The sequence below is a fragment of the Mauremys mutica genome, chromosome 5 (assembly GCF_020497125.1).
Source record: "Mauremys mutica isolate MM-2020 ecotype Southern chromosome 5, ASM2049712v1, whole genome shotgun sequence".
NCBI classification, from domain to species: domain Eukaryota; kingdom Metazoa; phylum Chordata; order Testudines; family Geoemydidae; genus Mauremys; species Mauremys mutica.
This window is the reverse complement of record NC_059076.1, coordinates 124,298,301-124,311,096: the sequence shown is the minus strand read 5'-3', so window position 1 is coordinate 124,311,096 and position 12,796 is coordinate 124,298,301. Positions and strand designations below refer to the sequence as shown.

General features: G+C 41.9%; 1 protein-coding gene and 1 long non-coding RNA gene across 12 annotated transcripts in view; one reads left to right on the top strand and one right to left on the bottom strand.

Annotated features, from left to right (window-relative positions):
• Positions 1–12,796, bottom strand: part of ZFYVE28 (zinc finger FYVE-type containing 28) — a 299,046-nt gene that overhangs the window by 177,885 nt on the left and 108,365 nt on the right. The window lies entirely within an intron of this gene.
• Positions 196–7,123, top strand: LOC123371376. Its single transcript, XR_006579780.1, has 3 exons — positions 196–355; positions 2,262–2,348; positions 4,881–7,123. It is a non-coding gene; the product is annotated as an uncharacterized LOC123371376 (long non-coding RNA).

The window sequence follows — 12,796 nt, the reverse complement described above, 5'->3', positions numbered from 1 at the left end:
CCATAGCTCTGAGGTAAACAACAGCAGTGAGCATGCATGGAATGTTGACACATGTTCAAGAGATGAGGTGATGTTGGCATGCATTCAAAAATGTGAGGTAATGTTGACATGAGTTCAAGAATGTTTGGTATTGAGCATGTGCAGCACGTGCAATAAAGATCTGATGAGGTAATTAGTCTAGAAAGTTCTGAAAGGACAGTATAAAGGTCAGAAAACAGAGCGCTAGCAAAGAGCTGCTGACGGATGAAGGGACCGGACCTTGGATGGAGAAGCGGTGCCGAGCAGAGCTGAACCTGATAGCTGACGGTGCCAGCAGTAGCTACAGCAGATAACACAGTAAAGCCAACAGGCCAGAGTAAGCCTGCCAGTTTTAATTATAGTCTTGTATAGTATAGAGTAGTATTAGTATGTGTGTATTAATAAAGTTGCATGAGTGTGAGCTAATTGTAACTTATATATGAAAAACTTAAAGTACAATTTAAGGACTGTCAGCAATCTGTAACAGACTGGCCATCTGTGACAGGGTGCAACCACTTAGAATCCTCTCACCTATATGTTATTGCAGTTGGGATGCTCTTTAACTTGCTGAAGGGATTTGTGTTTTTAGATTACTATTGTATTAGGGATCATGGTTCTACTAACAAGGTATCTTGTTTTGGAAACAAATACTGTTGGTGTCAACCAATCATTTATGAGAAGGTGGTGTCTGTGTCCTTCAAGTATTTCCTTGACTACCCTGGAGACCCATACCTTAAGAGAACAGATTGGTGAACAGGTGGGCTGTTTTAAGGGAAAATCTTTATGAGGATATTTATATTCTACTCACACAGGGAAAAACGGTTACGGGATATTTAAAAATTCACTTGTTTTGAGGGAATCCCTTGGTAAGCCCGGGAGGGGGCAATAGATCAGTTATATTCTGGGGGTACCCTAATTCTGTTTTCAGGGAAACACACAAAACACATTCTTTCTTTCTTCACCATTCAAGATCCTTCTCAACGTGTCAATTTGGAAATGTAACAAAAACCAAAATAATACTATCAAATCATAATCCCCCTTTACTCAACTTGCAAATCAGGCAAGTTCTGGGTGGATGGCTCAGAATCCCAGAATTTGAGTTTCCAAGTGAATTTTTGCTTCCCTGGATTAGGACTGCCAGCAATCTAGTGTGATAGCTTCTAATTGGTACTCTAAATATATAATGTGTGGATGTAAGTCTTTAACCAAATAGTTTAGCTCATGTAGGGGGAATCTGAATTTTTGAACCAAAAAAATCCTGAATTATTTCCTCACTGATGACTGAAGTTCATGTGCCCATGATGTGTATGTGGTATAAATTACAACTGTGAAGAGTATGTGAGCAGAGAATCATTATATGACAGGATATTTATATGATTAAAGGATCAGAAAACATTCCTTATAGTAGTAGACTCAAGGAGCACAATCTAGTTAGCTTACACAAAGAGACGATTAAGAGGTGACTTGATCACAGTCTCTAAGTACCTACTTGAGAAATATTTACAATGGGCTCTTCAATCCAGCAGACAAAGTTATGACAAGATCCAATGGTTAGAAGTTGAAGCTAGACAGAGTCAGACTAGAAATAAGGTGTACTTTTTTAACAGTGAAGGTAATTAACCATTGGAACAATTTACCATGGTTTATGGTCAATTCTCCATCACTGACATTTTAAAATCAAGATTAGATGTTTTTCTAAAACATATGCTCTACTGCAAACAGGAATTATTTTAGGGAAGTTCTGGCACTTGACCTCTTGTGCATCACAACTAGATGATCACAGATTCTGGCCTTGGAATCTATATTAATGATTGTGCAGCCAAATTCAGATCTGCTAATTTTGTCTCATGGATGAAACTCCTCTTAACAGTAGTCACGATTTGCTGACTGATATCACACACTGGTATGCAAGATAACACACTTACTTCTGATTTGAAGTACATGGGAAAATCTTGGTCTCTCATACTGCTGTGTAGTAATTATTGCCAAATGATGACTTAATGGTAATCACTGCGGCAGCTTTTTAGAATGCTCAGGACAGTAGCATTATCTCATAATGGCCACCAACCCCTCTAGGGAAGTGAGCCCCATTTACTGATAGGGCATGGTACCCTTTTTCCATCCTGTGATAATTTCTCATGGGACAAAAGTCTTAAAGCCCTTTCTTATAGATTCTTTAGAAATAACCACTGAAATACTGTTTCCTGGCTAAATAAGTTGCACATTTCTAATGTGTTCCCTAGCAAACACGGAAGAAAACGAAGAGGAAGAGACTGATTGTTACCAACAGCCTGATACTGCACTCCCATAACTTCCAGTGAAGACACTGTGTAAGTGCAGGTGCTCATTACCTGGGATCCTAGTTTTCCATTATCAAACCCCCCAAAATTCTGCAATAAAAAAATCCACATTTTTCTACAATTAAAATGAAATGCTGCTCTTCAATTTCCCTACTCACTATATAGGCATCAGTTGAATACAATGTTTTATTGATATACAGTAGAACCCTGTTTATCCGAGCCGTCATTATCTGGCTCTCTGTATTAACTGAACCACCAGTCGCTCAGGGCTAACAGCAGCTGGGGCTTGGGCTGTCAGCTCCACCACCTGGGGCTAACAGCTGAAGCCCCTGCCCTCCCACATCTTAAAATAAGGGATAGAAAGCTCTTTGCCAGTTCTCCTGATTATTCAAATATTTGACTATCTGATCTGGCCCCAGTCCCAATGAGATCAGATAAATGGGCCTCCACTGTAAATTTAAGCATATTCAAAACCCAACCACAAGAGGGGAAGGCTTCACACATTAAATACATGACGTTTATTTACTTTCAGTAAAATTGAGTTAATAGTTAATATACGTTTTTATTTTTTCACAAAATGTAAAAATTAAAGATTCTCTGTAAAAATGAAAATTCTGCATTTTCCAGAACAAATGGATTTCTAGGATCCCTGCTCATTACCTCTGAAAAATCAGACCCGAAGTATAGCTTTCACTATAGAACAGCACAGAAACACAGCTTGTGTTCTAAAGACAGAAAGGAACATGAGAGAACAAATAATCTTGTACTGACCTGCACAGCATAATGGTTGCTACAGAAAAATCTCAAAAGAGATCTTTTCAACAGAAACTGAAATTCAAGGCTTAAAAGGAACTTTGCTCAAATCACCTTTGACTTAAATTAAGCAAACATGGTGGAGACACAAATCTACTATATCAAACAGCTGCCGTAATAAATTAATTGACAGTAAGTAATAGTGTCTACTAACGTTGTCTTTCCCCCAGCCCCTAGAGCGCTAAGGGTATGTCTACACAGCAATTAAACACCTGTAGCTGGCCCAGATCAGCTGACTCAGGCTCGTGGGGACTAGATTATGGGGCTGTAAAACTGCTGTGTAGAAGTTCAGGCCCAGGCTTGAGCCCAAGCTCTGGGGCCCCACAAGGGTGGAGGGTCCAGAACCTGCGGCTCCAGCCTAAGCCCAAATGTTTACATAGCAATTTTTAGCCCCACATCCCAGCCTTGTGAGCTAGAATCAGTTGACCCAGGCCAACTGCAGCCGTGCCACAGGTCTTTTATTCCAGTGTAGATGCACCTTAAGAGCTGAACGGTGATCCTATAGAACAGGGGTAGGCAACCTATGGCACGCGTGCTGAAGGCAGCACGCGAGCTCATTTTCAGTGGCACTCACAATGCCCGGGTCCTGGCCACCAGTCTGAGGGGCTCTGCATTTTAATTTAATTTTAAATGAAGCTTCTTAAACATTTTAAAAACCTTATTTAATTTACATACAATAGTTGTAGACTTATAGAAAGAGACCTTCTAAAAATGTTAAAATGTATTACTGGCACGCAAAACCTTAAATCAGAGTGAATAAATGAAGATTCGGCACACCACTTCTGAAAGGTTGCCAACCCCTGCTATAGAAGGTGCTGTCAGATAGGGTCTAGTCAAGACCTACCTGAAGAAACACCAGGCACTATGGAGCTAGTCCCCTTTCTTTTGTACCAGGCACTTAATACCACTCATACATTATTATGTTGGTGTAACTGATGATTTCCTGATGGTATTCAGTACCTGCTTCAAGGTGTAGGAAGAAAGAACATGACTGCTTCAAGGTGTAGGAAGAAAGAACATGTCAGGCACCTAACAAAGAATATAAGGGATGGGGAGTGGAGTCTCACAGCTGCAATTTTCTAGATGATAATCAGCCTTCTTTCCTTTCTAATGTCCATCAGAGATTGAGCTGGGCCTTGAAGAGGGTTCAGAGTTCGGTTCACTTCTGTGGCATGGTCTTTGTCAAAAACGGAGAATCTGGCACATCTAGACCAGGAACCATGGGAACTGAAGGATGCTAACAAAGCCTGCTGGGTCTAAAGATGCCTAGTTTTTCCATTATGGGGCACTAGGAAGAGGGCTGAACTTGATCTGAGTCTCTCTGCAAAGGGAAGGGCAGAAGTAGGGAGACTAGAGAAGGCAGAAGTATTGATCTTTCTAAGAAGTAAGGGTTCAAGCAAGAAGCTTGCAAAAGAGGTCAGGGAGGAAACTTGAAAAGAGCTGGGCAAAGAGACCCACAAAAGCCCCTGAGAAAAAGGGAAGACGTTTCATCCAGATCCTGATGATGGAGCTGCAGATCAAAGAGTTTATCTTTCTTTCGGCTACCCCAAAGGGGGAAGTTTTTCATTCATCCAGAGGACTAAACTATGCAGCTAATGGGGGGCAGGGGGGGGACTGCAGCACCAGCCACATCCAATGACAGGAAGGTAAACTGCACCCTTGCAACATGCCACAAGTCTACCAGTTTTGAACACCAATAGGAGAGGAGTCTTTTGCATGAATTCATGTGTGTCATATTTCTCCTATCAGGTGCTGGTTGAAGGCAAGCTGCTCCTGGGTACATGAGCTTAGCCTTATTCAAGCCACTGTACCCCCAAATCCTTTTCTGACTAATTTGGACTTGAGGGAATGTTCATGTCACATGGGGAAGAAGATTCATGATGAAAGTGAGCAACATGATGATGCTTCCTCTTCCTTGGATTTACCCAATGTTACCTTCAGAAAACTCTGTGCAGAAGTGGAGCTGCTGAATAAGGAAAATATGTGATGCTTAAAGACTGAGTATAAATTGGAGAAAAGAGAAATGGTACAGTGGGTGAAACTTTGGCACCAAAAAATCTTTGTAGTTTTCATTGGCTCTTCCCAACTGACAAGATAATCAATCAGCATGAATTAGAAGAAACAGGAATCTGCATAATTAAGACACAGGATGTGAAATGTTCCTGTTCTTTGCCCCTTTACCCCAAATTTGGTCACAATTACTATATCAAACTGCTTTTAGCCTTACTGGATATGATCTCTCTTTAGATGGAACTCCCAGACCCAATGCAGTCCTCCTAATTACTACTGCATTTATTTTTAATTTACAGTTCCACCACAATGCTTGTCTGTGGATAATTAATTACATTTCTGTATCAAGCTGTTTTCTGTATCAAATTATATATCTCATTATTTATTTTAAAATTCAAACTAAGGTACTCTGTTTGGGAGCATTAGAGGAACAGCCAGTAATTCCAGGTAAATTTTTAGGCTACTGCTGTGATGCACATTGTCATCTTTAGCATTACTGGTTTGGTGACATTTTACTGAGGCACCATGATAAGAAAGAGCATTACGTTGAAAACTATGTTGATTAAATACAACAGGAGAAAAGAAAGAAGAAAGAGAAACTAGAAGGCCCCCAAGCAAAAAACAGAAGTTGCATCCTTCTCAACTCTTGCAGTTCAAATTTGTGACTCAGGATGGTTTTCTCTGTAAAATGTTGTGTGATGTTTGCTTTCTCATAGGTAAGAATCTAACCAATTCTATTCCATTGAGTAAGTACTTCAGTTCTTAAATGTTTTTTTAAAAAACCCATTCTTTCAGTCAAAAGTTGAGACATACAAGACAGAAATGATACTTAAAAAACAAACAAATTTTAAAAAATCAACAGAATGAGCCAACAACAAATATGGTCAAATATATAACTTACTTCTCCCACCCCATTTAATTCTACCCTCCCTCTTGTCTCTAGTGAGTGGTAAGGAAACTCAATAGCTTCAGCCCCAAAGCTGGCAAAAACTACTGAGCAGCATGTAGCTGATGGTTAGAACCCAGAACTGTAACTCACATTCTAGGTACTGTTCCCAACTATGCCACTGACTTCCCGTGTGACTCGTTTGGGGCTCTTTTTAGACCCAGATCCTCAAAGGTATTTAGGCTCCTAACTGTCACTGAAATCAATGGGAATTAGGCACTCAAATACCTTTGAGGATCTGAGCCCTTAGGCCCTGATTCTGTAACCACATGCTTCGCTTTACACACAAGTTGTCCACTGTGACCCATATGCAAAACGTTAAGCACATGAGCAATGGCAGGGACAGGGCCATAAGCTCTGCATTTCTCATGTGTAAAATAGAACTAATATTCAGTAATACAAAGGGGTGTTGTGAAAATTAATTTGTTAGTAAATGTTTGTAAAACAATCTGAGATTCTTGGGTGAAAGTTGTTACATAAGGTTCAGAACAGTATTATGTACTCTAAATTAGTAGGGAGTGCTCTGGATCAAGACTAGTTGCTACCATCCCAACACATTCATCATCTCCTACTTACTGAATCACCTCTACTATGATCTCCATCTTCCTATAGCCTGGGGAACAAGCATCTTTTAAGTTTGACAGCACTTGAGAAAGTGCAGTTTTATTATTTAGCTAATGCTGAGGTTAAACATTAAACAGTCATTTTGGAGCCAGACTTAATAAGAGGGAGGAAGAAACTCAACATTTTAATTCTTTGGATAACTTTGAAGGATTAGCAGCCATAGCGTTCTGTGGATTTTAATAGGCCACTGTCTTAAGGAAAAAACAAAAATAAGTGACATGCAAAGGCTACTTCATATGATACAGAGAAATATTCAAATAAAACTAATCTAAATATTTATATTCTGGTCTCTGTGCCTAATCTAAAGTTTTCTGATATCTGTAACTGCTTTTTGGTTTTATTCAGGGTATGTTGCCCAAATGTGTTTCTAATTGTGCAGTACCAAATTTTAATATGAACAAAACTAAAACAATACTCTATTTCTGTAGCCCCTTCTGTCTAAGGCTCTCCAAATATTTTACAAAAAATAAGGAATGGTAATAGTTGTATTGCATTAACATCCAAAAGACAACGATCATTATCAGTATTCCATTATGCTAGGCATTGTACAAACACTGACCCCCTGCACTGAAAAGATTACAATCTAAATTGAAACGAGAACAACAAACAAAAGGAGTGAGAACAATTGTACGTATGTTAGCTTTGCACAATTTGACGGTTCTATCCCCAAGTGCAGTTCCACCTAGTCATCATTGGTTAACAGGTTTCCTGTAGGCATCACAGAATAGATAGATCTTTAGGAAGGATCTGAAGGATGGCACCATTAAGGATCTGTATCCATTGTTTCCAAATTTTTACCGCTAATAAACACTTGTTATAGTTAATGCTTGGTTATCATCATAGTGTTTGAACTGAGTAAAAAGGACATCTCACAGCAGGTACATATTCTATATGGGATTATATCCATTACTCACTTTTACTAAAAGTTCATACTGACGTCAGCAAGTGCTGCAAAAACATTTAAAAGACAACAAGGTAAATTAGCCAGCTAGTCTGAAAAATGAAGGCTTAAAGCAGGATTTAAAACCAACATGCCCACATTCAGTAAGACGCTTTCATAGGAAAATGTCATCAACTTCTGCAGAATCTAAGCTTTAAATGGATTTCAAATTATGGGAGCATGAAATGACCAAAGTACATTCTCATTTGAATCACCCATTCAAGGATGTATATCCTGATTTTTGGTGAGACTCAGGAGTAACTGAGCAGAATTTGGCCCAGTACCTTCAGTTTAAAGACCAATTACTACATGCCCCACACAGTGTTTAATGTGATGGATAAAAGATCCATATTAATCTATTAACAGTGGCTCAACGATTCAGACAATGAGACGGTTTACAGACACTTCTGTTAATTTGTTAATGGCATACTAGATGTTGAAAACAATTACTGATAATTAAACAACAACAAAATCTACATAAACCATCCAGACATAACCTACTAACCGAAGTCAGTACCTTGTTGAGGTTCTATGGTATAAAAGTGGGGCTGTGACATGCTTCCCTCATGCAATCAGTCTGGCTCCTACCACCCAACACCTCCTTGGTTCCGCTCCCCAGTCCCCGTAAAGACATGTGCTGTGGTCACAGCCTCCAACCTCTATTGGCTTCCCAACATGCAAGAACTAAATATATCACCATCTATTGAAGACAGTAGATCCATCCATATGCTGTACTGCTCAAAGCATACACATCTATTGAGAAAGAACTCTCTGAATCTCTTTATCAGCAAAGACTATCTATGACAAGGAAGGACAAACAATTAGAGCTGGTTTGAAAATGCCAGTTCATTGAACTCAAAATTTCTTATGAAAGCAGGTTGGGTTCAATGACCGTTCATCAAATCACAGGCACCGTTGCAGAGGAACCCTGTCTCCCAGATTTCCAAGGTCCGCGGCTCCCAGGGAGCCCGTCATAGGGCTGGGGACCCAGACTTCTTGGGTCCACCACTCCATGGGAGCCCCACCATGCCAGACTCTGAGGGTTTCCTGCATTGCTGCTGTGCAGCCAGGAAGAACTGAAACATCTGGCTTGATGAGGCTTTTGGGACTTCCAAACTTCTGGCTCTGCAGAAGCCCTGACTGTAACTGAGGCTTGACTCCTGGCTCTGCAGGAAGAGAGCCTAGAAGGCCTGAGAACCATGGCTCCAAGCTCCACAGAAGGGATCCTGAAAATTCTGGGTGTCCTCAGGGCTTCTGGGCTCAAAGCTAGGAGCCTGGAGGTCCTGGGATGGACTTCCAGGATCCAAGGTTTTGGAGGCAGCCTTGCAATGTAGAATATACTCCTGACCAGAAACCTCAGGAGTTCCAGATTCCCAGACTAGCTGGCTCTCCATGTTGGCCACTTAGGAGTTAGTCTGCCCAAATAGCCAGCTGGCCCAGGAGTCTGAAAGCCCTGAAGTCCCCAGCCAGGGGCCCAGGAGCCACAGACCCTGGAAACCTAGCAGCTGCTAGATGAAATTGATTCTCTTGTCAGTTTCATGTGTGCTATGCTAGTCCAGGAAGCATACTTCCTTTCAGAAAAATTATGTGTCAGTGTTTCCTAAACTAATTTTTAGGGAGACTTCTGATTTGCAATAAATTTCAAAATGCCAAAATTTCTCATAGAACAGAAATTCCACATTTTGGTCAGCCCTACTAACAATATACTAAGTGCGTCATTTAAAAGCCCTAAAGAAGAAAATAAGGTATGTGAATCCACGTATGAATTCCATAATGTTCTAATTGGAGAAATACAAGCACACATATGAAACACCTGCCAAATGACACTATAAAATCCTCTTTCTTTCTCTAGAAAGTAGCTAATGCTTTCCAAGTGCAGGAAAACAGAAAAATACCTCCCAAACATCTGCAGTCCTTTATGCGGCCTGGATTACAGTCCTGTTCCTGACTGGCCTACCTATACTTTCCTGAACATCTTCCTGTTTGCTGCCATTGGCCACTGGTTGAGTGTGGAGATTAGTGCTAGTTTCAGGTATTCTTTTAAAACGACTGGTAAAAACATTAAAAACCAAATGGAAATAATTATCTGTGCCATGTTTCAGTTACATTTCTTCATGATTGATAATTGGACATATGCTTAATTTTAAGAGGCCCTATCTAAAAAGCAACATCTAGTTTGTTGGTTTTCATTTGAGTTATTACATGTGTGTACAATTTCTACTGAATTTCAATTAAATGCAGAAGTACTGCAATTCACTTTTCACTACTTTGTCTGGCTGATAAAATGCATGGTTAATGTAAGGTGCATTTAGTCCCTACTGTCTTCTTCTGAATAAAAGAGCAGTTAAGCCTTGAATACAGACTCTGCTGTGAGTCTAATGCAGGCCCTCTAGCAGAGAGATTATGTGATTATTTATGGATGCCGCAGTCATGTGGCTGTACAGCAATGCTTTTGTTGGAAGCATGACACAATTAGATTTCAGACAAACTGCTGGCAGCAACTTGCAGTGTTGCATTTTCATAAAACATGCCCTCATAATGATGGTAAGAGAAAGGTCAGCATTTTAGTATTTGTCTCGACTAATATCCATACTCCAGATTCTTCAATGCTTTAAGAGCTAATTTAACAAAACTAACAATTTCTTTTCCACTGTTAAAACATAACTTTTTTTGTGTTTTACCTTGCCTCATGTGTTTAATCACAGGTGAATAATATATTCCTTGTGAAAAAAAATGGTTAACAGAAATTAACCTAAATTGGTTGTAGAAGTCAGGAAATACAAATATTCTGTTTGTTTACCTAAACTTATCCTATCTTTGCCCCCATGTGCAAATAGTATGCATAATAATATAGTCTAATGACATAATCACATACTGCTCAATTTCTCAGAAAGTATAACATATACACATCCTTAAATGTAGAGTTGTTTTCTCTGTAAGGCATGTATTTGAATACCTTTATCTGTACCCATTTAAAAAGGTATTTTTTATTTAATTCAGAGACAGATATACCTTTGAACTATCTCCCATTTTGTTTCTCTGAGAATCACTTACAGTTAGGCCTTGTCTACACTACAAGACTATTTCAAATCTACTTAAGTCGAATTTGTGGATTCGACCTTATGAAGTCGAATTTGTGTATCCACAGTAAATACACTAATTCGAATTTCTGAGTCCACAGTAACGGGGCTGGCGTCGACTTTGGAAGCGGTGCACTGTGGGAAGCTATCCCACAGTTCCCGCAGTCCCCGCTGCCCATTGGAATGCTGGGTAGAGCTCCCAATGCCTCCTGGGGGAAAAATGTGTCGAGGGTGCTTTTGGGTAACTGTTGTCATTGAACCGTCAATCACGCCCTCCCTCCCTGAAAGCGCCGGCGGGAAATCTGTTCGCGCCCTTCTCTGGTCGGTTACAGCGCAGACGCCACAGCACTGCGAGCATGAAGCCCGCTGCGATCATCGCTGCACTTATGGCCGTTGTCAACTCCTCGCACCTTATCGTCCACCTCTTCCACAGTCAGCTGCTGAGAAATCGGGCGAGGAGGCTCCGGCAGCGCGGTGAGGACAGGAATTCACAGAGTGGCGCAGACCTCTCACAAAGCAGGGTACGCCGCGCCGTGGAGATCATGGTGGCAATGGGTCAAGTTCATGGTGTGGAACGGCGATTCTGGGCCCGGGAAACAAGCACGGACTGGTGGGACCGCATAGTGCTGCAGGTCTGGGATGAATCACAGTGGCTGCGAAACTTCAGGATGCGTAAGGGCACTTTCCTTGAACTCTGTGACTTGCTGTCCCCTGCCCTGAAGCGCCAGGACACCCGGATGCGAGCAGCCCTGAGTGTGCAGAAGCGAGTGGCCATAGCCCTCTGGAAACTTGCAACGCCAGACAGCTACCGGTCAGTAGCGAACCACTTTGGCGTGGGCAAATCTACCCGCTAATGCCCTGGCTCATGAAGCCCTATACAGGCGCCTTGGACAGAGAGAAGGAACTCTTCAACTACCGGCTGAGCAAGTGCAGAATGGTGGTGGAGTGTGCTTTCGGACGTCTCAAGGGGAGATGGCGGAGCTTACTGACTCACTCGGACATCAGCGAAAAGAATATCCCCGTAGTTATTGCTGCTTGCTGTGTGCTACACAATCTCTGTGAGAGCAAGGGTGAGACCTTTTTGTCCGGATGCGAGGTTGAGGCAAATCGCCTGGCTGCAGTTTACGCTCAGCCAGACACCCGTGCCGAGAGAATATCCCAGCGGGAAGCGCTGTGTATCCGGGAGGCTTTGAAAGCAAGTTTCCTCAGAGAGCAGGGTAACCTATGACTCTCCACTTGCTTTCAAGAGAAACTGACCCTGGGCCTGTGTCTGTATGTGTCGATTTCAATCTGCGGTTACATACCCCGTTCTCCAAGTTTCCCCCACTTCCAAAGCACGTTTTAAAGCAAATTAATTGTAACACTCATTATTAATAAATCTTTGTTTTACTTTGCATTTCTGTTCAGGTGTTGAAACATGGACGCATACTGTGCTGGGCACGGTGTGCACTGATGTACAGACCGCTTGTTCCATAGAGGAATGACATCCTCCTGCTCCTACATAGGTCTCTGGGGTGGGGGACGGTTGCAAGTGGTTGTGCATGAAGGGGAGGGTTTGCAGGAAGGGGTGGGTTTGCAGGAAGGGGCGAGTGGTGCCTTCTTTGGATAGGGGTTTGGATGACGGCAGTGGGCTGCGGGTTTGGGCGTAGGAAGGGGTGAGGGGTGTGGGGGAAGGGTGAGTATCTGTCCGTGGATGAGGGCTCTTGTTGGGGCTCAGGGCAGCGGAGAGGCTCGGTGCTACGGTGGAAGTGCATGGTAAGGGCAGCATGCCTTAACATTAAGGGGGTGGCAGGCGCTAGGACCCTGGACAAGCATACACACCACAGAATGACCTGGGGCAGCATACACCACACAGAGTGACCCTGGTGCCTACTGACTGCAATGTGTGTGTGCCCTGCAGTTGATCATGCCCCCAAGTCTGTACCCTGGTAATGTAGGCTATACCGTGCAATTATAAATCCCCTCCCCCCCTCATACACAAAAAAATCCTCTGACACGAAAGACGTGACCGAAACAGTGAATAACAGCAAACAGCTTTTAATAATCTAATACACAGTGGGGGGAT